General features: G+C 37.2%; 1 long non-coding RNA gene across 1 annotated transcript in view; it reads right to left on the bottom strand.

The window, feature by feature from the left end:
• The window catches only part of LOC122178560, a 31,580-nt gene extending 7,454 nt beyond the window's left edge, over positions 1-24,126 (bottom strand). Inside the window, exon 1 of the long non-coding RNA XR_006178378.1 lies at positions 24,084-24,126. This is a non-coding gene — a long non-coding RNA (uncharacterized LOC122178560). The remainder of the gene's footprint in view (positions 1-24,083) is intronic.
• Positions 24,127-27,960: the final 3,834 nt, after the last annotated feature.

Below are 27,960 nucleotides of genomic sequence, written 5' to 3'. Positions count from 1 at the left end.
TCAAGAAGTGGAATTTTTATAAGAGAACATTCTCACTTTCCTTCAAGTTTGTTACTCTGTCCCATAGAAATAAAGCTTTTAAAAACCAATTTGCATCTGAGTTTTTGTACCTTCTTATGTTCCATTTTCCATTTTACTCATCTGAATCACTTTAGAAATATTCATTATCTCAAGTGTAGTTTTGCTACCTTTCTGTTGGAAGTTAATTGGACCTTAGAGAATGTAGCAAGACTTGTCCATTTTTCTCATCCCTAGTCAGTTGTTCAGTAATTAGAGTCATAGACTCATAGAGTATCCCAAATTGGAAGGCAATCATTGATTTCAATTCCTGGCTCCACACAGGAGCCAGGATGTTCGTATCATATCACTTACTATCCAAACAATGCTGAGGACTCAGGAGAATTCTAGAAGGCCCTGAACTCTATGACCAGATCTATGCACATAAATGCACACTTCTGGCAGGATTATTTTGAACACTTAAGATGTCTCAGCAGCTTAAAAGAGTTTTGTATCTTTTGGTGTTGCTTGCCAACATTCTTTTTCTCCTTCCCATCTCCATCAAGAAAGAAATGGCCTGACATCTGACAGAAGTGTTCAGTATTGTACTACAAATATCCTTGGTGTTTTCAACTTCAGGAAAACTAGAAATAGGTAATTTTCAACAGATGACAAATGGAATTCCCTTCTACCTGCTTTTTATTATGGCATCAAGCACTTTTTTTTTTTTTTTTTTTTTTTTTTTTCCCCTTACTCCTTAAAATTGACAGTTCAACACTGTCACATAATGGAAAAATAATTTTCTAGAATATAACTATGGATAGTACTTTTCTGTTCTTCTAACGCTTGTACAGACAATATTTTGGCATGAAGATAGGCTGCACATACAACAGTTATGGATAAATGATGGAAGGCTTTGCTCAAGAATGCACACCAAGTTTTAAAATTTTTCTTTCAGGTAGTGACAGGGTACAAAAATCGCTAAGGATTTTGTTTCTTTTGAATCTCTCTCAGAACATAATTTATGTGAAAATGAAACGATTTTATTTGACACTGCTAGGAATTCTACCCTACTAGTTTTAGTATATACCTTTTCCCACCTTTTCTTCACTACCTTTCCTTTGTCTAGACAATCATCTTTACAGCCCATGCAATAATCCTCAAAAATCCTAGCTCAGTTTGCAAGATCACTTTTGAACATCTAACACTCTTACAAACTTTTAGCACAGTCCTGTTTTATTGTTTCCATTCGATGCAAAAAAAATATTAGCTGTTTGAGAAGACAAGAAGTGGTAAAAGCTTCATCCTAGATAAAATTTGGAGAAAGACTGCTGCATCAGCATTAGTATTTAAACACATACAGACAGAACCACACTGTTCTGGCTCTTCTTGGGCAGGTATATATTTTGTGGCTTAGCAGCACAGTTAGGTGTGCAGTTGACTGATTGACATTAGCTATCTGCAGAAGAAGCAGAAGGGCAATAAATGAACACTTCTGAAATGCGATTTGTAAAGGCCAAGCTTTCTCTGATCTTAGAACTAAGAAAAATGTGCCAAGTCTTACGTTTACCTAGTTCTCCTTGACTTTAATGGCAAGTCTAGTTTCAAAGTATTTGTGAAAGTGACTCTTTTTACCAGCATGGAACATAAACTTTTGAAGGTAGAAAGAAGATGAAAGTCACAGATATCACAATACGTATACAAATCTTTCAGGATTCTTGGATACTTCTATGCCATTGTTCCTATGAAGAAAAGGATGCTGTGCACAGAATCAGATCTTAGCTCAGGACTCATTGATTTTCGCAAAAAGAAAGTAAATTTAAGGGATCTTTCTGCTGTTCACCAGTGGTTTACAGATCAGATGATCTGTTAAAAAGCTCAGTAATGTTTTGTATGTAACTATGACAAACAGAATGGTCTCTTCTCTGACCATTTGTTGGACATGCTACCTGCTTACTAGGTTACACAGCAAAGAGACCAAAAGAGTTTGAGGGTCAAGAGCAGAATGCGTGTATAATCTGATCAGTTTTTCAAAAGCAGGAAGAAAAGTAAAAAACATGTATATTAGGGGAAGAGTATCTAAAGGTTTCAGCTCTCCCCTCATTTTTGGTTAAACTGTTTTCATGTTTAGTTTCAGTGACTTTATGACTTTATTTAGTGACTTTATGAGTTGCAGCAAACCTTATCACATTCTGTTTAATTTCTAGCATGTTGTCTTTTATTTCACTTTGTTGCTCTAGTTGTTACCTCCCTGCCATTCTGTGTATGCTCTCTCTTTATATCAACTAATAGCCCATGGCATGCTGTAGTCCTGTGGTCTTCTCCAGTTGTCACTCCAGTCTTCTTCAATCAAGTTCAGGTATGAAACAACTTCTTCCTCCTTCAAAGGAGGCTGACTTGAGCTAGCTTCTGTCTTCTTAGACACAATAGAGTATCAAAGAAAATAAGAGAAAAAAGTACAATCCCAAGGTCTGATATGAGCAGATTTTACTTATGACATTAGCCAAAAGACCATCCCCATCAGCTCATGAAGGGTCTTTTCTACAGACAGGAAATTTTGCCTTCATTGGCAGAAGTATACATTGAAGCACTGTGTCCCTACTACTGTCTAAGCCTTCAAAAAATCAAGGAGGATTACTCAAGTCAGAGAGTACCTGCAGTCCTGCACACTGCAGGCACCAGAACTTCAGACATAAAAGGCACCTTCCAGAAAGACAGAAATAAATCTTTGCTGTTAGCAGAAATAATTTATGAAGAGGAGAGATGAGGAAAACCTATAATGTTTTAAATGGTTATGAGGTTAAAAGAAGCATAAGAAATAAGAATGTGGAATTTTACGTCCTTTGAGGCACTCTTACGTGATCACTAAAAATCTTTCAAAAAGCTAAAGAAGGAGAAAGACAGAAAATTAACAATGTATTTTTAGCTTTCCTGTCCATAAAGATCTAGTTTATCACATGATTTGCCTACAGATTTTACAACAGAATTTAAGATTGTCTTTTAGAAGTGTTTATTCTCTGTGGAAATTTATTTTGTTGATGATTATGTGACACAACAGAGTGGAAATAGACACAGAAAGGAAAGGGGAAAAGGATCCAACTTTTGAGATGGAATAAAAATCTGTGTTTGATCCCAAACCAGAATATCACAAAAAACAGAAGTACTGAAATATGGAGTAGTATAGTGATGACCAAGAGCTTAAAACTAGTTAGTGTATAAAACCTAATAATATGTTACTGCTTCTGTAAAGAGGCAGAACCTGGCAGTGAAACCCTGAGCATTACCACTGTAGCAAGGACTTGGGCCACAGGTAATCTGCTGGATACATACCAGCTTGCAAATGTGTCTGACTGAGATGGGTGACATTCAATGAAGGCTTTCTGCAGATGCAGAAAAGTACAAGCACTGAAAAAATCCCTAAGTCAATAGTGCAGAAAAAGCCTTGAAAATTTTCACAGACATGGTAGATCCACAGAGAGATTTGATAGAAGCAGCAGATAGGAAAAGACAGGCACACTTGGTACCAGAGTGTTTCAGTATAACTACAAAATTAACAAGCTCAAAACTAACCGGGCTCTGTGATCCTGCAGAGAAGTGTGATGGCACCATGGGAGAGCTCTCAGCCTGGAAGAATACTTCAGAGTGCTATAGAAACTGAAATTGGGAAATGAGTGTAGAGATGAAGACTATAGTTTAAGATGTTCTCCCTTATGCTTTTATCTTCAGACAAAGAAGACATTCAGACCCTCACTTTCCGTATGTCTTGTTCTCCATCTGAGAGTTGCTCCATAGTCACACTAGCAACAACAGTTTGGATAAACAAGCGAAGCATCTGGAAAGCAAGAGATTCAGAGAGAAAGATTGTCACTTAAGGGATAAAATATATAAAAATAAAATTATTATTATTATTACTAAAAAAGTGTTGCACCAATATCTAGAGTGTGTTCCCAACCATAGGGACGTAGTGGGGTGTGGTGCTTAAACTCAGCTCCTTCACAGTGAATTTTTACATTCACACATATTAGGTGAGACCAAAGATCTGTATAGTTTGTGTTTTGAGACTAGTCAGGTTTAACAGTGCGTGACAATGAAAAATAGCAGAAAAGAATAAACATGGAATGTTCTCTCCCCAGCATAATCTCACAAACTGGAAAGCAAGAGTGTTCAGAGCCAAACATGATATTACATACATTTATCTGAGTGGAGATTTTTTCCCAGTAATTTCTACAGATGTCTTCTTAACTCACTTAAATATTACCATCCACAGTGTCCTGTGTCAAGGAGCACCACAGCAGAGCAACATTTGCTTTGAAGAACCACTAATTTTTCCTCTTTATTTCTTGCCATCTCTTCATAATTTTAATATTCTTTTCTCCACTGGAAGAGACAGTGAACAACTGTTCCATATTTACCTTTTCAAAGCTGCTCTTGATTTTACAGACATCTGTCATGTAGCCTCTGCTGATTACCAGGGCACATTTCACAGCTGTGCACTTTCTTACACTGTCAAACATAGCACAGAAAGTGACCTGCAAGCCTCTGCTGTATTTGCTAACTGTTCTGCTCAAAGAGTATGCTCAAAGACAAGAAGAGCTGGAAGAAGATTCATACAGTTAATGTCAGAAAGTATTTGGTGATAATTTAGCAATGTTCTTTATGCTGTTTTAGCAACTGATACTTTCAGCAAAAAATATTTTAAAAATGTAATACACAAATATATTCCAATTTATTTTATAAAGTTTATAATTACATAAGTATATTCCTTTCTACTTATTTTAGAAAGTCTTTAAGAGGTTTTATAGCTTTTTTGTTTGAAAAAAAAAAATCATGTTGATTACATTTGGTATGAAAGTACATCCTGAGAAAGAAGCACATGAAATATATTCCAGTCTTTCAGTTTGTGTATTTATACCAACTGCCATTAAAACTGCTTCATGTAAACTTATGTCAAGCTCAGAATGATGATCCAGCTCTGCATTAGTTCCAGCTACAAAGACTAACCATCGCCTTATGGATAACAGTCACTGATGAATTTCTTGAAGGTCCAACAATGCAGGAGCTTCATCATCTTCTCACATCTCATTCCACATCTTTACAGAAAACTTACTGCTCATTTCTTCATGAAACACCCCCAAAAAACTAGCAATAAACACTAACAAAACAACATTGCCTTTCACTACTTTCTTTCTGTGCAGAGAACAAGGAGAGTTAATTACAAGAATAAAAAGTATATATCTTTTTTTATTTTTGTATGAGACAGCAAACGACTCCCATTTGCTGAAAAAATGATAATGCTGTGGGCCAAATGGACTCCAACACAATATTGATTAGGACAATTATAGCCCATCAAGCAATAAATGGGACAGCGAGCTCAAAAATGCTCTTGTATTTTATGTAGTAGAAAGAGAAAGATAAATGATTTGACACAGAAACAGCCAAACTGGCACTGCAGATGAAAATTATGGGCATTTATATTGATATGCAATGGCCAAAAATAATGAAAAAGATATTTACGAATAAATTTAATGAATTTATTACTATGTAAGTATATATATGAGAATTCATTTGAAAGCACCTAAAAAAATCTGAATATTGAAAAACAAACGTGGTCAGAGTTTATCCTGCCAGCTGGAATATTCCTGGCTCCTCCAGATCTGTGCAAAGCCTCTTGTGCCTTCTGTTTCCATGCACACTTATCCTACAGGAAACATGATATTCATCAGGGATGCTACAATGCTTCCTGAAATGTCTTGTCTTCCCCTGTACAAAGAAATCTGGCGATAAGCAAGGCGAGACATCTGAAAGAACTGTTTTGGGGGGACAGTCATAAGAGCAAGGAACAAATATGGAGTGATGAAACACATAATAATGTTGAACTCTGTGCTTCGTCTTGATGCATGCTGATGCTGGAGTATTGCCTTAAGCTGCCAAGAGTGGCAGAAGGCAGACTTCCTTACTACATTCAGCAGGATCTTTCTTGCAAAGCTGGCACCAGTAATGCAATCTATCCTATTCCCTCCATCTCTTACATTTTTGTATCTTCATAGCAGACTGCTGTCTGTAACAGGCTTTTTTTAATTTCTATTTACTACTACGGCCAGGGATGTTGTAAATGATTTTTCAATACTAACAGGTTGTTCTGTACTGCTTTGCTTTGGAAATCAATGCAAAACTACACCACTGTCATTCATTTGTGCTCTGCCTCAATGATTCCCTACAAGGAAGAGCACTGCTGCTGGGAAGCACTTCTTGAAACCATCTGAAATCAGCAGCTGTGCCCATTACTGCAGAAAAAAAAAAAAAGAAAAAAAAAGAAAAAAAAAAAGGTATTCATTTATCTGTCTTACAGCCTGGTAACATTTGTGCAAAATATCTAAACAGCTATTACAGTGTAACAAAAGGCTTAATCCCATTTCTTTTGCTTTAATTGTTATTTTATTCCTTTCCAGTTCACTGATAATTCTCTAAAGTATCATGGAAATTTTACATATAAAAAACTATTGCATTCATTATGGACATAGTAGGTTTTCTCCATTAAGAGTATACTCTCTGTGTAACTATCAGCCCTTGCCTTGTTCCACAAGAGTGGCCTTAAGTGTAAATTGCTGAAGATGATATGGAGTATGAACTATTGCTGTTTATCTTCTCATACAACACAATGTGACTCTGTGCTCTCACCAAGACTGCTGTGGCAAATAAATAACCATATTAGTTTCCAGATCATTGATTTTCTGTACATGTAAGGGAGTAAATAAAAGGGAGTAAAAAAGGGAGTAAAAAAAAGGGAGTCAAGATAAACACACCTCTTGATCTGAAACCATGTGCTGCTGTTAGCTTCTTTTCCTTCAAATAAATCTGACTCATACAGATGTATAACCAGCTATGAGCTGAAGACACAGTCCAAAAGGTGCCGGGCTGTACACCTCTTTTAGGTATCAGTTAAAAATCAATAGCATTTGGAAGTACAAACACAAGCAGTATTTGAGAAAAGGACAGCCAATAAACCTGCTTTGTTCAAGCAGGGAGCTGTATAACATCCATAGCAAAAGTTTGCTGGATCTCCTTATTGGAGGGCTGCTTCAAAAGTAACACCTTCTATTTTTTATTATTGATCCATGACGTTAGAAGCAGATGTTGGTGTTATGGAAGCTGAGGTTGAACCTTCCCACCAATATTCCATTACACTGTTGCCATGTGACAGATGGCAGCAGAGGGACAGTCTAACAAATGGGATCTGACATGCAAACATGACTGTCATGGCTTAGCCCAGCAGGTGACTGAGCACCACACAGTTATTCACTAACTCCCCTCCAGTCCCAGTGGGACAGAGAGAGAGAACTGAGGGGAAAAAAAGAACTTGTGGGGTGGGATAAAACTATTTACTAAGATAGAGAAAAGGAAAAGGAAAACAGTTATGACTATATATAAATACATATAATAAGTAATGTGCAGTTAATCGCACACCACCCCTGATCGATGTACAGCTAGGCCCTTGAGCAGAGCAAGAGTGAGATGAACTCCCACTCCCTTCAAAACTTCTTCTTCATGGTAAGGAATATCTCTTTGGCTAGTTTAAGTCAGCTGTCCTAATTCTGTTCCCTCCAAGCTCCTTGCTGTGAATGGCCTCAACTCTGAACAACACTGCTTAGCAATGGCCATAAACATTGGTGCTTTATCAACACTCTTTTTTTCCTGGAATCAAAACAGCATCATTCAAGACTCTGAAGAAAACAGTTCCATCCCAGCTGAAACTAAGACAAAAGCAAAGGAATGTTGTTGAATTACTCCATGCGGGAAATATTGCACCTATTGACATTCACCAACACTTCCGAACGTTTATGGAGACCAAATAGCGGATGTGAGCACAGTGAGGTTGTGGGTGTTGCATTTCAGCAGTGGCAACAGTGATGTGGAAGAAAAGCCATTTTCTGGATAGAAATGCACAGCTGTCACGCAATGAAATGAAGAGTGTCTTGATCAGCTCATCTGCATGCATTGGCAGATTAAACTAACAAACCACGTATGGAGCTGAATATTGAGATCAATGCATTGAAAATGATGGTGACAACATAGAAATGTTGCAAAGTTTGTGCCAAGTGGGTTGTGCGACTGCTGACACAGGAACAGAAAGAATACCCTGAACAAGCTTGTCAGAATGTTAGTTGAAAGTTTCCTTGAGCATATCACTACAGATAACAAAATGTAGTGTCACTCCTACGCGCCAAAATCAAAACAGCCCATGGAGTAGCAACGTGTGAATCAAAGAAAAAATTCCAAGTTGCAGGTAAACTGATGTGCATTATCTCTTGGGACAAGAAAAGGGTGATCCCTCTGGACCTCCTGGAACCCAGACACACCACCAACTCTGACCACTACACTGTGATACTGACTAAGCTGATGACTCAAACTTTCATAATCAGGCAAGAGAAAAAGACAACTTTTCTCTTTCAACATGCTAATACCAGGCTTCATATCAGTTTGAAAGCTGTGGAGCACATTGCCAATCTTGGCTGGACTGTCCTATAATACCCACCATATAGTCCAGATTTGGCATCTTCTGACTTCCATTGGGTCAGGCCAATATAAGATGCATTCTGTGGGCAATATTTACCATCATGGTTAATGTGACCATACCATCTGTGAAACAGCAGGTCACCTACACTTGTGCAAATTGTTAAAAACACAGCATGGAAGATCTTTTCATCGTTGATGAAAATGCATTGCTAATTGTGGTGACTGTTGAAAACTAGTGTCTTTTAACTGGGAATTTGCTCTACGAAAATGTTATTGTGCTCTTAGTATCAGTTGTAGTTTCCACAGAGAGAAATAGAAGGCATTACTTTCAAAACAAACTATGTATTACCTAATTGACAATACTGCTGCTAAACTTTGATTCTGTGAATACCCACGGAGAGCAGACAAGTTATTTGCATTACAGTTTACTGACCCATTCATACAGAAAGATTTCTATAGTGTTACTGGAGAATTACAAAAGCTAAATGCTGGCTCAGTAATTGAAGCAATTCATAAGGAGATAGAAGTCATTCAGACAACATTAGAAAGGAATATCACAGAAGGATTTTAGAGCAATACATTAATCTAACTGGAAAGAGGCTTTACCAATTAACAATATGGCTAAGACAAATATATATATATATATATATATATTTAGAGACACATACAGAAGATAAAGGAGATAGGCATTGCTGCTTGCCCAGATTAAATCTGTCAAATTCTATAGAAGAAGCAGCTTCTACACTAAATACTGAATGTCTTACTCCAGAAAGACATTTCTATATCACTAGAAGGCAAACAAGTGGATTGAGGAGAATATGGACAGTCACCTCTTGCTGCATGGTATGCAGCATGCTGAAAAGAGACTGTGAGCTGGGTGGTAGTAAGTGATCACAGGCTTGGTTCAGTTAGGTTTGGAGTAATCCTCTAAACTGTAAAAGTTTAGAGAACAGTATGGGGCTTTTCCTGACAGTTTCCTGAATACAGTTCCTGACAGATAAGCCACATGGTATTGCTTTACTGTGTCCTCCACTATGATAGAGACGATTCTCCCTTAAATGCAAATTACTGCAAACAGACCTTCAGTGGTTGTGTTTAGCAAAAAATCTGTGCCCTGATAGCTCTGAATAACTTTGTTGTGTCTGAAGGATAGAGTTAGCAGCAATACTTCTGAATTCTGACTAAGGAAAAGAGTCAGGGGAAAAGAGTATTAACACTATATTAACACTCTTCCCATGAATTAATGATGGCTCTGGAGCCTCCTGGCACCAGAGACCGAGAGCTGGAATCTCCAGACAAAACCTAACAGCCAAGACTGCAAGCACTCTAATTGGAATTCAAGTTTGATCTGAACTTCAAAGCTAGCCCTTCTTTGAGCGGAGGTTGGGTCAGGTGGCTTCCAGAGGTTCCTTGCAAATTAAATTATTCATGAGTCTAATTTCTGGGTGATAAAAATAAGATTATATTCTTTTAACATAAACTTTGAGGTCAAGCAGTAACTCCTGGTTCAGTTTGGAGAATCTCTGTGGTTAACCAAGGACCAGCTGGTGAGTGATCACATGCTTTCTTAGAGCAGATTAGACAGTCTAACAGAAAACTGCTTTTTTGCACATAGATGTCATTGCAGGCATTAGAATTAAATTGTAACTCATAAAAGACTGGGAAAAAAAAACACAGAATTGTAAATAGTGTTCCGTTTTCTAGTCACTACTATATTATAAACTAGCTGTTAATATTTTGAATTACATCAATGAAACAGATGCATCACAGCTGATGTCATAAATTTACCATTTTCCAATTGCTCTTGAAGTGTTTAGAAAGAACAGAAAAAAAAAGACATAGAAAGGCACCCAATCATTCTTATCATTTGAACAAACAAAATAAAAAGGCACAACATTTTTTTTTTCCCTTTTTCTTAGTACCCAATTATCTTAAAGAAGAATTCATTTAGTAATTTCCCCCACAGCTCCATCATAGAAATGCCTTTACTCTAACTTCATAATTAATTTTTTTTTAAAGCATGGACTATGTCAGGCATGTCCAACCCACAGGCCACAGGCCACACGCAGCCCAGCTCAGCTTGCACTGTGAAATGTACCCAGGGTGTGTCATGTCATCATGGCAGTAGCTCTGCCCTGCCAAGTGGCCCAGCCTGGACACAGGATATGGGGAGAACACAGATGCAGTGCTGACAAGTAACACAGCACTATGCTTAATTTGCAAGGGAATTGTGTCGGTTTTCAAAAATTACAATTTTAAAATACATCACATGCAGAAACACGCTGCCAAATGCAATGTATATCAAGGAGAGCTTCATTAGAGACAAAATAGCAGAACTGAAAAAAGTCTGCCACCTCAATAAAATATTTTTTTTAAGTGAAAACTCAATGGACCTTATTATAAAAGCTAGTTATGTGATAGCAAATCCAATTGAAAAGAATCAGAACCATATCACGATGGTTTAGCAATGTCTGAAAACAGATAGAATGTGTCCTGATTTAAAAAAATGGACTTTTCTACAATCTGTCTCACCAGCCTATAGCCAGGTGAACTGAAAAAATAGGAAAATCTATTGAAAAAAACTTGGAGAGTACAGCCACTAATTTCAAATTTCATGCTTTGGTAATAGATGAAAATAGTGATGCTACAGATATGGCTCAACTTGCCATTTTCATTAGAGATACTGAAAACAAATATAATGTCTCAGAAGAAATGGCTTCTTTAGTGCCACTGAAAGCTACAAGTAAATCTCTTGTATGAAGCACTAAAAAATACTTTAAAACAATTTTCTTTAACCTTTCTCAACATACCTGGTGTAGCGACTGATGGTGCCCCAGAGATGGTTGGTAAAAAAGAGAGACCTATAAAATAAATAGAATATAGAATATATAGAATATATTGCAATTATCACCAGTAACTTACTTTTGATGAAATATCACTACACCAGACATCAAGAAAATTAACGTGCAAAAGCTTTAAAAATGGACAATGTCATACAAATTGTCATCAAATATATGAATTTCATAAAGTCCGAAAACTGAATTGTCACCAATTCTAGGAATTCCTTAGAAGGATGGATGTTGGTTATGTTGTTTATATTTTTGAAAGAAGGTGGCTAAGTCACAGTAAAATGCTAGAAAGACTTTGCAAAGTGAAATCAAGTCCTTTAAGGAATTAAAAGGAAAATTTGTGCCAGAACATGAAAATTAAAAATGGCTTGGAGATTTAGTATTTTTGGTGGATTTGACCACTCATTTCAATGAGTTAAACATGCATCTTCAAGGTGAAAATCACCTTATTTGTGCTATGTTTCAGACAGTAACAGCATTTGAAATAAAACTTAAATTATGGCAAGCTAAAGTTATGGCAAATCATTTCATGCATTTTGATATATTGGCTAAACGCAGTCAGTCCTGTGCACAGACAAAAATATGTAGCTGTGCTTTCCATTTTGATAAAGAAATTTGAGACTAGGTTTCAAGATTTCAAGTTTTTTTGTATATTTGTGACTTCATTTTCAGTCGACGTAAATACATTACTTGCAAATTTTCACATGGAACATACAAAGTTGCAATCAGACTCAAAGAAACTCAAAGAAAAAAACTGGTCATGTCTCTTTACTAGACTTCCATAAACTCTATCTTACCAAACAAAAATATACCTCGCTTCACAGTCATGCCTATTTCATGTCATCATTTTTTGGCAGTATGTACATTTGTGGACAACCATTGTCAAGGATGAAGCACAGGAAGAGTATTATTTCATCAAAAATCTCTATCAAACACCTTGAGAGCTCACTGAGAATGGCAACCACTGTCATCAATCCAGCCTGATGCAATAATTTTACAAAAACAAGGTAAAACATACATCTCGTTTCATGATTTTGTTGTTCCCTGTTTCTTCATGTTTTAATAAAAATGCATAAATATATATATATTTTGTTACTTACATACATTAAGTTTATTATATGCTTCATATGCGGTCCATGGCAAACCCTGTTCACTCAGGTGAGCCAAAAGGTTGGACAAGCAAGGACTATGCAATCTACATAAAAAGTAGACTGGAAACCTTTTGGAGATTTCTTTTCAGTTTAATTAAGACAACCAAATTTCTCTTTGCTTTCTGACTAAATGACCACTGGATGGATTCGTCTGGGTATGAGCCTTATCTGCTCCTTCCCTTTCTCATGCCTAATCAATCACTGCCCGAGTGTTGTAGTGTTAATTATGGGGGCTCTGAAATGCTAGAGGAAGAAACCAAGGGACAACCATGTAATATATATTCTAAGGTCTCTATCTTTGACAAATATTAATTACCTGTACAACAGTTTGCTCTCCAGTGTATGGTCTCTCTGTCTTGGAGGTCAGATCTTATTCTCTATTTGCATGAAGCAGGCTGACATTCTACTCAGCTTTCAATAAGGTTAAATGAAATCAGTGCTCAGGGGAGAAGTGGGATGCAAGAAGTGATTATGAATTGCAATACTTTGTTGATCAAGTTAGAAGTGTATGCAGCGTTCTCAACTTTGCATGATGTATCTCCTTTCTCTGCTCTTGGCAAACCAAACAAAATGGTGCACTTCCTGAAGAGCCAGGCAAAACTTACTCCTCTTTCATTCACATGCACTTCCTAGGCCTGCAAGATTAGAGTGAGCTTGCCCAGTAGAGTATCTGTGTGTTGGATTTTACAGTTGGATTTGCTTTCTGGTTATTTCTTCACTCATTTTCTACTACCTGGTAATAAAAAGCATGGTCAACTCCTATCATGTGGACTGAAGAGGCAGTTCTTTTGCAAAGGTAATTTGCATGTTTAAACTAGTGGAAGAAATTTATCTGAAATAAGTTTACAAACACTAGCTCTTCTATGTTCTATGTCAGCCATCACAGCTTATTAGATGAAGAAATGGATTATGTTTGTAGGCAATTACAACAAGAGATACAACATGGAAAACATAAGGAAGGAATGCAATGAGGAGGAGATATATTTATCATATATCCTATTTGGAGAACTAGTGTTTATTTTTGTTGAGTATCATCCTAGCTATTCATCTGTTATCTTTCCAAACATCTCTAATTATTTTAGCTCTGGAAAGTCTACTAATTTTCCCTTGAGATCAATGCAGAAAGTAAGATAAAAAACTGATTACTCCGGGACTCTAAATATCATTTTGGTCTTTGGGTCTTTAAGTGATTTTTTCAACCATCTTCAACTTCTTCTGATCTTCATTTCGATAATGCTGTATCTGTGAAACTGCAGAAAATGTCTTGCTAACATGCATAGTTGCATTATTATAAAATAGATTATAAAAATATATATATCAACCTCTTTATTACTCAATAAAGACATTATTTTTATCAAAGAATAATTTAAGTCTCTTTGTTAGTGAATTATTTTATCCTGAGGACTGACTTGAGCTGTCACTTATTCAAGTGAAGCTCCTGTCTGCCTGTGGGATGCCTTGAGGCACTGTAGATTGCCCACTTCAAACAATATATTTAGACGCAGTCAATCATTCATATGCTTTATTCCATGGGCTGACTGTAACAACTGTAATATTTAGACAGTTTTCGGATGTGATTTATGGCTTACGCCAAGTAGTATCATTACAGCTGCCTAACAGGACAAACTTTTAGTTTTTTTTCTGACATTCACATGTGCAAGAAAAAAGGTATTAGATGTTTGATTTCTGATAATGCTGCATTTATTGACTGCAAGGCAAAGCTCCTTTTCCTCTTGTAATCACATTTTCACTGCATCTCTTCTTCCATATTTTTTTCATTTATTTTTGTCTTACTCTAAATACGTCAATTATTTTTTTGTCATTTACTTATGCTACTTTCTGTTTTCTCATAGTGCAGTTCATCACGGTAGCCTCTTGCCACTTTCCATGCCATACTAATATAGCAAGAACACACTTTTTCTCCAAAGAAACACAAGTAGGCATTTTTCCATCAATCTTCTGAGCAGATACCTGTTCATCTGAAGCATTTTCCTATGCATCTTTTTTTTAAATTCAAAAGTTTTAGTGGATGGCTATTATTGTTGCTGGTCATCACTTTATCCCTTTCCTCTCTCTTCCCTTTGCTTAAATGAAAGCAATCTAACTAGAATTTAAATGCCTGGACTAAAATGTGCTAGGTGAGAAAAACTGGGAGAAATGCTAGCCCCCTCCAACAAGCGCATGCTGTCTCATTTCAAGGGCTGTCTGATATTAGAATAAAATGAACCAAAAGATTCCCATAAAATGTAGGGAAACATTCATATTTTTATTTCCTTTGAGCCTCTTCTGATACAATTCTGACTATTTATTCCTTGTAACATGATATAGTTTGTATTTTTCTCATGTCCTTGGCTTTTATCTTTGCCAACATGGAGGATTTATTAGTTTAACTAAAAATAACAAACCCAAACCTTTAACTCAGCATGAAACGTTTTCCTCTCCCTTGAGAAACAGCATAGCTCTGTCAGCCTTTTCCCACAAAATGAGTTCTCCTCTGAGACTTCATTCTGGCCAGCTATGTGTAGATTTACAATATGTCCTGTATGAAACTACCAGCACCCTGTATTTGGAAGAAAGGGCATTATCTTTGGAAGAAAGAAACTCTGTCCCGTATCTGTTCCAGTAATGCTAGGAGAACCAGAGGCATTGCAGCTCATATTGTGTTGAGAAGGTATGTGACTGTATGCAAATGGAGACTGACAGGACATCCTAGTTGAAAGTGGCGTGCATGCTAATGGTGTTCTTGCAAACCTTTCCGTATTTTCTGGAGAATGCATATACTCCAGTGGTACTGAGTTTTGAAAAGGAGATGGAAAGCTCGTTATATGAGTACAACCTACAAATATCTACATGGTATGAAAAGGAGAGATTCAAATTATGTTTTTTCTCCGTTATTTCTTAAGAAATAAAATAAATAGAGAAGCAGTGACTGTTCATTTAATACCCTTTTAAGACTTAAACCCTTGGGAAACTTGAAGTTTTAATGTTTGGCAATGTTGCAATATCCTTATCTCATGGATATGGGTCCAGGGTCTTATTTGCTTACCTAGTGTGTCTGCCACTCTAAATGGCAGCAGCAGAAGTGAAGAAGGAAATATATGCATACCTAAATATCACTTGACATGGAGTAAAGATGGACTCAGACTGGACAAGTAGATCGGCTTGGGAATTGTTCCCATGTCCTACATTTAATTCAAAGTCTTATAGTAAAATCTATAGCTTCAAAGGTCTTCTCTCTTACTGATCTATGAAACTAGCAGAAAAGCTAGAAACTCAAGACTCTTATAGTGCATGACAGAGATCATAGGTACTAAAATATCTGAGAGAAGCCAAAAGACTGAATGGAAATACAGGTTGAGTCCCAAACCGGTAGAGGTAGATGATACACTGGAGAGGCGTGCTGCCATTCAAAGAACTTGACAGGCTACAGAAATGAGTTGTCAGAAATCTCATGAAGTTGAACTGAGGAAAACGCCAAGTCCTGCATATGGAGAAGAGCAACCCATGCAACAGTGCCAGCTACACGGTTAGCAGATGAAAAGCAGCTTTACAGAGAAGGACTTCTGGATCCTGGTGGACATCAAGTTGTCTGTGACCCTAGAGTTTGTCCTGGCATCAAAAAGACCAAAAGCATCCTGAGATTCTCAGGAAAAGTGTTGCCAACAGGTAGAGGGAAGAGATCCTTCACTTCTTCTCTGCATCCATGAGATGTGCATGGAGTGATGGGTCCAGTTCTGGCACACCCCAGAAAAGGATCTAGTAAAGTAAAATAAGTAGGAAATGATTGAAGTATTTGATGTATTATGGGAGGCTGAGAGAGTCGTAGTTGCTCAGCCTCAGGAGGAGAAAGCTCAAGAGGGACCTCATCAATGTTATAAACTCTGGACTGCAGTATGGGAGATAGAACCAGAATCTTCCCAGAGGCTTCATTGAAGAAAAGACAATAGGTACAAACCTTTTTACAGGGAGAATGAAGCAGGTGGCCAGAGCAGTTGTCTCCATTCTTGAAGATAGTCAAAAATCTCAGGACTTTTGACTATCTCCAAGAATGGAGACAAATAGTCAATTGTCTGAGGACAAATCCTGAGAAATCTGTTGTAGAAGAGGAACTTCAGAGGACCTTACCAAAATGAACTGTTCTGTAATTCTGTGAAGATGTATGAGCCAGCCAGCAGGAAAGCACTGGTAGAAAGACAGGCCTTTCATTTTAGATCTGTGGTCCACTGATTGGCTTAGACAGTCAGATTCTTGAATTCTTTCTTCATCAGCAGATATAATGAATCTTTTAATTTTTTGTTTAGGAAAAAAATGCCTTCAAAAAGAGAACCTGAGAAACATGACAGCAGAGCACACTTAGCAGCCAGGTGTTTGAATCATTCTCAAGAGAATTCTGGGATAGATCTCATGTCTCAAAATATGGAAGATGTAGATTTATTTTTTTTACTTTTAATTAGGCATGATGATTATTTAAGCACACATGTCAGAAAGTCTTTTCTGCATCTATTCATCTTCTGCAAACGAAGTAGGCTTTCAGTGTGAGAATATCAGATATGTTTATGACATAAGTAAACAGTGTCCTGTCTCTCTATGCATACAAACATGCAGGTACTATAAGCTTTTTTTTTTGTCTCGCTATGAAAATGGCATTTTCATATTAGTTGCTTTTATTTTTCCACTCTGGTCTGCATATCTCAAGAAAAATCATAAAATGAATCTGAGGCAGAGAAAGGAACATATCCCAGATGTATCAGATCCTAAATGAGTACTCTTCCCTTTAAGATGTCAAATTTGGAAAGAAGGAGAGTCTGCCTTCTGAAAATCTTAAGAAAGAAACAAGGGCAAAACATAATACCCATAAGTAAACGTATCATATTGCTTAGCTCTCCTTTGAAACACTTGACCTCTGATCAAAGTCTTATTGTTCTGAGGAAAAACTGCCTACATTAAAAAGTATTTTCTTCCACAGTTCACATACATGCTTTTTTTTTCCCCACTGTGAAAATAAACCCAGTTTTCTAGCTTGTCTCTTGAGATCTTTGGTTGATGACAACAGACTGTTCTCAAAGAGCTGTTCCAGCACTCTGTGCATTATCAAAACTTAGAGACATTGCAGTGGCAATATCTACACCCAGAATAAGAATCACAGGCATATTCTTTATATTACAGTAAAACTGGAGGTGCGAAAAAGAATTTCAGCACAGAGATTGAACGTAAATTCATTTTTGTGTTAGCTGTGCTATTGTTGATGCAATACAATTAGTCTGAATTAGAATTTTCCATACTTGTACTTCATTTTCATTAGGATCTATGCTTGCTTTGTAGAGATTTTTATTTTTTTAAGAAGGTGCATACATACAGAATAATAGCAACAGTTCAGTTTGTTTATCTAGCATGTTCATCTGAAGGATCTCCTGCTGTCTTTCTGATGATAAAGAAACAAAGAAATTAACAAATACTTTTTTTTCCAAGGCTGTTTTTTTTGTTTGTTTTGTGGTTTTTGTTTGTTTTTTTCCACTTTGATGGTTTGTACTTTTTAAGCCTCCCTGCTTTCTGAGTTCTTCTGAATAGTGTTGTTGGTCTGATTCTGCTTTCACAATCTTCTAACTAAAGACAACAAAGCAGAGATTCTCTCTGGGTGTCTCACACTGCTGTTGCTTTATTATTTACAGAGATCAGTGGTAACAACCAGCTCTCCTTGTCTTACAACATGGAGCACCTTCATTTCTTCTCTTACTGAGTGTGACTACATCTTTAACTGCATTCCCCTTGATGAAAATTCCCCCTGGAAATGACATCCAAAATGAAGAAAATAGGCCTGTTTTCTTTCCCATAGCATACACTTCAAGTTGTACTTGGGAGGAAACTGAAAGGTCTGGCAATAAAAAAGCTAATTCCTAAGAGAATCTTTGTGCCATTGCCTCACTGAAAGTCTGGTCAGTCCTAGGAATGACACTAATGTTTCTGACCTCAGTTCTGGGCTACCATGTAACTGTTTGTCTTTTCTACAGTACAAAGCAGTCAGAGTTCATTTATTAACAAGCATCTTTCTGTGAAAGGATGTTCCTTGCACCTGGGCCTCAGCTTGCCCTAAACCCGACTATCAGCAGGGGTACACAGCTGACCCTCTAGCAACCTCCAGCTGTTAGCCTTGCCACAGAAAGGCTCCATTTTATTTGTCACTAGTGCTCTGGAGGCATGAGAACATGAACCTATATTCTCCATTTACTCTTTACTTTCTCCTTTTACTTTCTCCCTTGATACTGCACATCAACCAAAAGACAATGATTTCATCCCAGGCCTCTCTTCTTCTTGTTCTTCTTATAACCTCTTATTTCCAACGATTTCATGTTCATGTTTTGGGCTGATCATTAGCATGAATTAGCAGTCTCTGTCTTGTCACTCACCCTGGGAGATGACAGAAGGAAAACTAGTCTTTACACTTGTGGGCATAAAGACTCTTAGGAGGCCAGTTTTGCTGTAGGATTTTTGTTTGTGGCATGTAATATCATAGATTAAAAGCAAAGAAATACATCAGAGAAATTCAAAACAGCCTTCTGCACTGCTGTTAGCTCTATAGAAGCTCTAGGTCTAAGCAGATAAACCTCCAAATTAGTACTTTACATCATCTTTACAGTAAATGCCTTTTGTATTGATCACTAATAATCCCTCTCAAATATATATTGCCACACCATTGTCTAGTCCTTAAGCTACTGTTGCCAGTCTGTTTCTATAAAGTAAAGGTGTAGGGTATTAATCACCTGGTGATCCAAGCTCAGCCTGGAAAGTCCCACCTTTAAAGGCCAAAAAGGTCATAGAATCATAGAATCACTAAGGTTGGAAAAGACCTAAAAGATCACCCAGTCCAACCGTTCACCTATTCCCAAGCTCCTACTAAACCATGTCCCTCAACACAACATCCAGTCTTTCCTTGAACACCCCCAGGGTCGGTGATTCCACCACCTCCCTGGGCAGTCCATTCCAGTGCCTAACCACCCTTTCTGAAAAGTAATACTTCCTCATGTCCAGCCTGAATCTCCCCTGCCGTAGCTTGAAACCATTCCCCCTGGTCCTATCACTAATGACATGAGAGAAGAGGCCAACCCCCAGCTCACTACAACCTCCCTTCAGGAAGTTATAGAGAGCAATGAGGTCTCCCCTGAGCCTCCTCTTCTCCAGGCTGAACATTCCCAGCTCCTTCAGCCTCTCCTCATATGGCCTGTGTTCCAGACCCCTCACCAGCTTTGTTGCTCTCCTTTGAACACATTCCAGGGCCTCAATATCTTTCTTGCAGTGAGGGGCCCAAAACTGGACACAGTACTCGAGGTGCGGCCTCACTAGTGCTGAATATAGGGGAACAATCACCTCTCTGCTCCTGCTTGCAACACTGTTTCTGATGCAAGCCAGGATGCCATTGGCCTTCTTAGGTCTTAGCATGAACAGTAAACTTAGAGTTTACCTTTACGAATGTGCAGGGTTGTTTTTGTGTTGTGATTTCTTGGCAAAACTCCACCTATGTAACAAAACCAATCTTTGAGGTATTCTCTATACCTTGAGAAAAAGCATTTTAAATTAGCAGAACAATTTCAAACCACATTGTGCCTAGCTTGTACTCATGGGTACTCTCAGAGAAGCTAATTAGGGGTTGTCTGCCATAGACCACATGGCATTCTGCAGTACTCACCCACATAAATAGAGAAGGTGAATGGTTAAAATCAAACGTCCCCAACATGAAGCTGCTGCCAGGAGTTGCATTCTCAGGAGGAGGGTCTGGGTCTGTTGCTGCTTAAAATGAATGACATTTCAACTTTTCCTTAAGTCATTAGAAGAAATAGCTGAATGCAATCAGTAATGGAGTTTACACAGTTTTTCTCTGGCTCTGCAAACCACGATGGTAGTGTCTCACTCCGATTTACAGGAGGGAGATGAGGTTCTTTTAATATCTGTACACCTGGCCTGAGATTAAGAAATAACGGTTCAAATGTTCTTCCAACCATTTTATTACAAATCCTAATCAGGGAGATGGGGAAGGGAAGGAGGGCGATAGAAAAGATAGGAAACAAGCAAGAATTGCGTAAAGCGGGGATACTCACCACCAGGATCCAGCAGCATCCCCTTGCACAAAGTTTGAAGGTCCAAGGCAAAAGCAGAGGGGGGGGGGAGCAGCAGCGTGGCCGGACTTGGGCAGCAAGCAGGTAGCAGGAAGAAGTTGCAGAGCCAATCTGTGAGGAAGCAGCAGAACTCAGGTAGCAGGCCCAGGAGAGTCCATCAGCGTGCAGGCTTCAGCATTGTGGTTGAGCACAGAGCAAGTCCAGAAAGGAGAGAGGCAGGTTGTGAGGCTTCTCATGTCAGAAACCTGTTCTTCTTCATGAGGAGTCTGTTGCCAGAAAAACCTAAACTTATGATTGTAGGTCCCCTTTTTATCCTTCTTCTTCTGCCATCGTGGCATTCCTGGGTGCTTGGGTTAGAGTCGTGTGCAGCACCTCCTGAGACAGCCATCTTCCTCGAGATAAGTTCACACAAAAGACTGCTTCACAGCCATTAAGATGCAGTTTATCTCTCTCTCGTTGCCCCTGGCCTTGTCCGTCTGCGTCCCTCAGACAAAGGATTACACAACCCTTGCCCAGGACTTGTCCATCAATGTTCTCCAGACAAACGATTTCTCAACCCTTGCCCAGGACTTGTTCATCTGTGTCCCCAGCAAGCTTTGAGACAATTATGTAAAAGAAAAATCTTTTACAGGTAGTATTAAAGCAGCGCCATTATTTTGCACAACTAACAGTGAACCAGCAGGCAATGTTTCACAGTGCAAACAAGCAGCTTTCTTCTTAGTCTTCTTCCCCCTATTCATTTACTTAAAAGAAAGGCAGGGAATACACTGACATAAAAACAAAACAAAGAAACAAAACCTAAAGGTGAAATATAAGAAGAGTGCTTTGCTTTCCTGTACGAATTTTCACCGTTCTCAAAGCAATTTCTTAGCATGAGCAGTCCACACAGGCATGCAAAGAGTTCTTAAAAATTCACAGGATGAGAGCGCTACCTATGTTTGAAGGTATGTTGCTTAAATTATGTCTTATAACCAGTTAATCCTCAAGTGAATAAAAATAATCTGTACTGAAGCAGGTTTTCATTGAATAACTTGAGAAAATTAACATTATACTAATATTTGTCATAATGGCAAAAATAATCTTAATAATTTTTAATAGTTCAGAAAAAAAATATTCAAAGATGTATATAACTTTTTCAAGTTTCCTAAAATCTGCTTTGCATTCAAAAACAACTATTTTCTATTCAGAGTATTCTTAAATCCTTCGTAAGCCTCAAACTGACTTTTTTGTTGTTGCTGTTATGGAAAGAGGGATGGGAAAGTGGAGAGGCCTCTTTCTTTCTCTTAAGTTTGCATGACATTTAAAAATCTGAGTGCTGGCCTCTTTGAGATTCCCTGAAAACAATTTCTTTGCATTCCTTAAGAAGGGAAAGAAGATTTTTACAGATCCTTTTCTCTGTTTATTTAATAATTATTGCGTAGTCTCAACAGTTCTTTACTAGCTTCAGAGTTTACAGCTTAAAAGCCTTTTTTTTTTATAGGGAATTTGCTTTAGCTAGTGTTCAGTGCTTTCTTACCAATATTATTTAAAAATATTTAGGCTATTATAGCATATCAGAAAATCTAAATCTGCATTTCAGAGCTGACTGCTAGGACTAGAATTAATAAGTAAGGATTTGCAGACAGTGAAGACTTTACCCAAAATCTGCTGTCACCAAAAACACAAGGGTGGCACATATTTTCTACAGGTTTTCTTAAGAAGTCTGAAAAAATTTACTTGGAAAAGCAATCAATATAGGCTGTTTTTTCCCTGATATAATTTAGAAATAGCTATTCCTTCATATTTACCAGAAACACAGGGTAGTCTTCTACAACCTGAAAGTAATTGAAATAATATTATGACAATACTATGCTTTCTAATTTGCAGTCTCAATTTACAAACTCTCACGAATCAAAGAGAGTAAGTCTCAGAATTCAGCTCCTTGTGGAATCTCAAGTCAGTTCCTGGGTGTTAACAAATTGTGAGGCTTTTTGATTGCACCATCACACACTGCTTTGCTCATGTCACTTCAGATGCATCATGGCACAGATTAAACAATGCTTAGCTACAGATGAGCTCCTTGGTTTCTTTAATTTTATGAAGTATGGTTCCAGATCTTATTTACTTTTCACAGTACTTATATATTCCTGAAACAACAGATTAATTTCTTCATAGACTCTTCCATTATGGTTGTTACTATTATCTTGGAATAATACTGCAACACTCATGAGAGTTTATGATCATTTTTTCAGCTGGAGAACCAATGCACGCATGTATTGAAGGGAAAAATAATCAGTTGGAGGCTCTGAGAACCTAACTTTTCAGAACATTATAAAGCAATGTGTATTCAAGACCCCATGCCACTGACTTGTCACTGTGAATGGAAACAGTAATGGAAACCAGCGGTGGAAACATAAATGAAATTCTACCTCCTAGAACAGATGCGTCTCTTCAAGTTATTCTTTTTGCAAACCTGGTTCTGATCCAGAACTCACTGAAATTTTATCTTGAGACAAGGACTGAATTTTGGAAATGTCAGGAAGCCTAAATTGAGGTTTGATTTTTGTTATGGTGCTTTAAGCTATTCAATAGATGATTGACCTCTTCTGTAATAATGCAATCTTAACATGAAGTACTCTGTTTAAACTACCTGAAATTGCTTGCTTAATAAAAATTGCCCTGCAGAAATTACCTAACCCAAGGAATGGATGTTGATTTGGAACAAACTTGTACTTCAATCTCTTCAAATTCTTTCAATAATACAACTTACAGTTCAGGTTGTGAGCGTTTGACACTTCTGCAAATCAGTGTGATACCAGTTGTACTGATGCCTGTCAGTAGATAATAGCATGACCATCAAACACCTATGAGAAGTTTGGGCGAATGATCTGCCCAGATTCATACTGAGATTTTCTGGCAGATGTCCATTTAGAATTTAGTCTCTTGGGTGGAATTCAACAACCTTAGCCAGGAGACCATTATTTGGTCTTTTCCCACAACTTCTTTTCCTCTCACTGCACAGCTTTCAACTTTTGCTACAAATGAAGCAGTGATCCTTCAGAAAATACTCCTACTTCATCACACATCCTAATTCATCCCAAGAGTGGAATTCTGTGTGCAAAAAGAGACTGGAATCCATAGAAAAAGTGATCACAGCTCAAATCCTTTGTACAGTGAACATGTAAGGGGATGATATGAGCCAACAAGCCAAGGAAACGTGGTTTAGATAAAACTACTGAAAAACAGATGCTTATTTGAACAATTTGAAACAGAACTTATTTGAAAACTGAGTCTGTTATCTGAGGTTTGAAGAAAAGTACAGTTTGGTGCAGACAAGCGGCAATCAGCTAGAAAAACATAAAATGAAAAATGGTCTATACTTAATCTTCTCGCTCTTAATCTTGGAATATCATTCAGTACAGTGCCAACTTGCATGCTTTGGACTTTCCACCCTTAATTCAGTCTGATGGCCTAACTATACCCACCTTACCCATAGACAAGGTCCCCATATTGACAGCAACAGTGTCCTCGTTCAGTGATTTCCATTTCCACATTACAGGCCCAAATCTTTATCCTCCCAAGTACTCGTAGCTTCCCTCAGTGTAAGCTGGACATCAGTTGGACATCTATTGGGCAAAGATGTTATACCCTGATGAAAAAGTTGTTGTTCTTCTCAAACAAAATGTTAAGGCTTTAAGACTTCAAACATGATGTGAGTGGAACATTTCAAGAAAAAACATCATACTGGTTATTCATAGGGGAGAAAAAAACAAACCAAGTTTTCTCTAATCTCAGTTGCAAATGTCCCAAGGTTGTTTCATCTGAAGCAAATTCTTGTCAGAAATCTCCTCTTACCTATATCCAAATATATGAGCAACTGAACTGGAAGGTAATTTGAGTGACAGGTGGTTCTTCTAGCAAAAACTACTATTTTTTGTTCTACTGTTTGTATCTTTTTTGTTCCTATTTATCACAGCTTCTTAAAAGGTAATTCTATCCTGCCATATTATAATTAATGCTAGCTAAAGTGAGAGAGATGTTGCTTTTTGCTTATATGCAATTAGCAAATATGTGAGTTTTAAATGCTGTGACACTGATGGACATGTTGCAGACAGAAACTGAAAATTCAATAATTAAATTATTTATCTGTGAATCCTCTTTCCTTACTCTGTCTTCTTCATGGCAGAACGCACAATAACCCTTTTTTCCCCCCTTAATTATTCCTCAAAGTCTTTCCTGAGCTTATATCGCTTTCTCTCTATGCAGCCAGAACGAAAAAGAGTAATATTCACATCTGAGAGAATCAGTATGAGCAGTGCAAACACTCTAATTGATACACCTTGTAAGAAGACTAAATCTTGATAGCTTGTTGAATATTCAAGTCTGTTTATAAGTTACTTTTCTTTACTGTAACTACTCTCACATAGGGAACGCGCTTCTATTTAATTAGCAGACTGGACATCATTGGAATGTTTATATATTACTCCAGTCCACTGCTTGTAGTTCAGCTGCTTTAAAGGCAGGTATTTCCAAAAAGAAGCAGGCTTCTCATATACCTTATTTTCATTTTTATGGTATATCCCAAGGGTTGGTGAAACAATGGCAGTAGGTTATGCTTCTTAAGCCATCTTCTTATCCTTGATTATTTCTCATGAACTGAACAAAAGTTTTCTTAAGCAATAACATTGTTTATTTTTCCCCACGTACATCTGAGAACTTCTGGATGTGCAGTATACTCTTCGGAAAAACCAAATCAATTTAAATGTCTTCTAATTTCTATCATTCACTCACTTTACAGTTAACTTATGATCCCATTCTTCATATACCTTCCTTGGAAGCCTAGTTAATTGAATTTTATCATTTGCTAGAAAAAAAAAGAGTTTAATATATCTGAAACTTTGGTGACACCTTTACAGCGATAAAGACAAAGTTTTCATTACTCTTTATCTCCCATATACATACTTAATCAAAATATTGAGCGTTTTCCAGATTTTTAGCACAAAAGCAACGTGTTTTTTGAGAAAATATCTTTCCTCTACACGTTCAGTTCCACCCTCTAGTTAATTTATCATTCTTACAGAGCTACATGCCTGAATGCACATAATGAATACATATATTAATCAAAATTTTATTTTGTTGTGTGAGTAAATGAACCTGGTGTAAGATTTAATTTTGTTCTGTGTAATGATTTAAAGCAGCATATAAAGCACTTATGGTACTAAATACATGGTATCATTCATTACCAGAAAAGAGTTTATGTTCAATAGGAAACTGATTGTGCCATTCAGAAAATCTTCAGGCTCTTGTGGAGAAAGGTACAACACTAGACATTTGTTTTATAGCTAATCTGGTAGGAACATGTATATTTAATATTTGAAAGGATGATTCTATATAGTCTCTTTCATTACCTTCAAAGTACTATGAGTGTGCTGCAATCCTCTTCCAAAATACATTAACTGGATTAGATCAAAGATCCTGTAACTAGTAAAACCACAGTTTATATAATGTTTTTAGAAGCAACTCAACCAGCATACACTAAAAACAGCACAGACTGTGTTTATTTCTTGCTAGTTTGCTAATATTGTTCAGACTTCTTTCTTCCATTTACTCACTACTGTATCAGGAATGGCAATAGAAAAAGTATTTTGTAATTCACACAAATACAGGATAAAGATGTTACTTCTTCCAATAGGTAAAGTCTTCTAAGAACTGATTAATCATTCCTTAGATAAAATAAAAATTCATTAGATATGAACAAGTCCTAGCTAATGTTACATTTGGAAAGACTGGTTCTTTGAGGGTTAAATTTTAATGAGAGCGTTGGCCAAAACGTCAAACCCTAGTGAATGCAATAGCTGTTCAGGCACATAGGGTTTAGGCAGCAAAAATAACTGAAAAAAAAAAAAAAAAGTTGGCCAGACTTGAAATTTAAGCAGAACATGTATGCACACAAGTAAGGAAGCAGCATTTGTTCTCCACACTTTTTTTCCCCCCCCCCCCCTTTTTTTTTTTCTTCTTCTTCTCCTCTCAAACAAAGCTAGCTCTTAATTCTACTGATCTCAGGAGTCAGGAGGCATCCCTGTGCCTGACTGGCAGTTCTGGCCAGAAGTGGCCAGTGTGGTGTGCCTGGTCTGGAATGTGCGATTTATGCCTTTTCATTAGCTCAGAGCTGCATCCATTTAAATGCCTATTTAAGACTAGCAAATCAAGTACAGACCGGTGAAAACTAATGTAATTATTTCATTGCTATTTAGTTATAATTCATATTTTGGTCTATTATTTCTTGGTATATTTTTTCTGGCTGCATCAAAGACTAGGAGTATAGAGTCTCCCCAAGAGAATCTCTTTTCAAACTTAAATTCTGGCCAATCTCAACTTTATAAACTGACTGAACTGCTTTTCCTAGCCTGGGTTCTCCTCAGGGCTTTCACCTCCGTGGAGTAGTTATAAAACAAGGTTATTTTAAGGGGAAACAGTCCAAGAAACCGATAAAACTGGTACAAAATTAAAGGAAAAGACTTGTTAGTTTACTTTAATTTTATACCTTGGTACACTTCTGTGCAAGATTAATTGGACTGAAATATCAGTCATGTACACACACTATGTAGCTAAGGTTTCGAACCCACTTGAAACAGGAGTTTCTGAAAGCATGAATAGAACAACTTAGTGGACAAGGATACGAAAGGAGAAACATAGCGAAACTTTTCATTACAAAGTGGCTCTCTGTCTCAGGAGGTCTCTGAAGAGTGACTTGTTGATTTACGATGGGAAAGCAGTGTTACGTGTTGGCCTTACCTTAAGAGTTCTGACCAAGGCATCTGTTGTTGCTCATTAATAGTTGTATAATCATGTCCCTCTGGGTCCAGCCAGTCCATGTGGTCTCATGAATTCAAACCAAGAAACATACATACAGATAGAGGGAGAATATTAGTTTCATTCAAAATCAAAACTCAGAAGTAATTAAAACAAAAAACCATAGTCTTCATTGATTGGCCAAAGGACACTAGTAGATTCAGAAAGTTTTAGAAAAAAAGAAAAATCTCCATGCAAATTTGATTCTTTTTTTGTTTAAGATAATTACTAGCAAAGATGAAAGGGGCTATGAAAACTGTTTAGCTTTTTATCATTTAAATAATGTCTCAAAAGTAATTTATATCCATTCAGTGTAGAATCGGTGACATGTAATTGAAAATTAATTATGCAAAGGTTCTTGACATGAAGAAATGTAATAGTAGTGGCAAACAAATGGATTGAGAATATGGCAAGTGATTTAGGGAACAGAATAAATAAAAGCCTTAATGAAACACACTTGAAAAAAATGAGAGAGAAACTGCAAATAGCTATGAAAGAATTATACAAAAG

The sequence above is a fragment of the Lagopus leucura genome, unplaced genomic scaffold, assembly GCF_019238085.1.
Source record: "Lagopus leucura isolate 7727_CA_CO unplaced genomic scaffold, USGS_WTPT01 Super-Scaffold_100002, whole genome shotgun sequence".
NCBI lineage: Eukaryota > Metazoa > Chordata > Aves > Galliformes > Phasianidae > Lagopus > Lagopus leucura.
The sequence above is the reverse complement of the archived record's forward strand: the minus strand, read 5'-3'. Positions and strand labels throughout refer to the sequence as shown.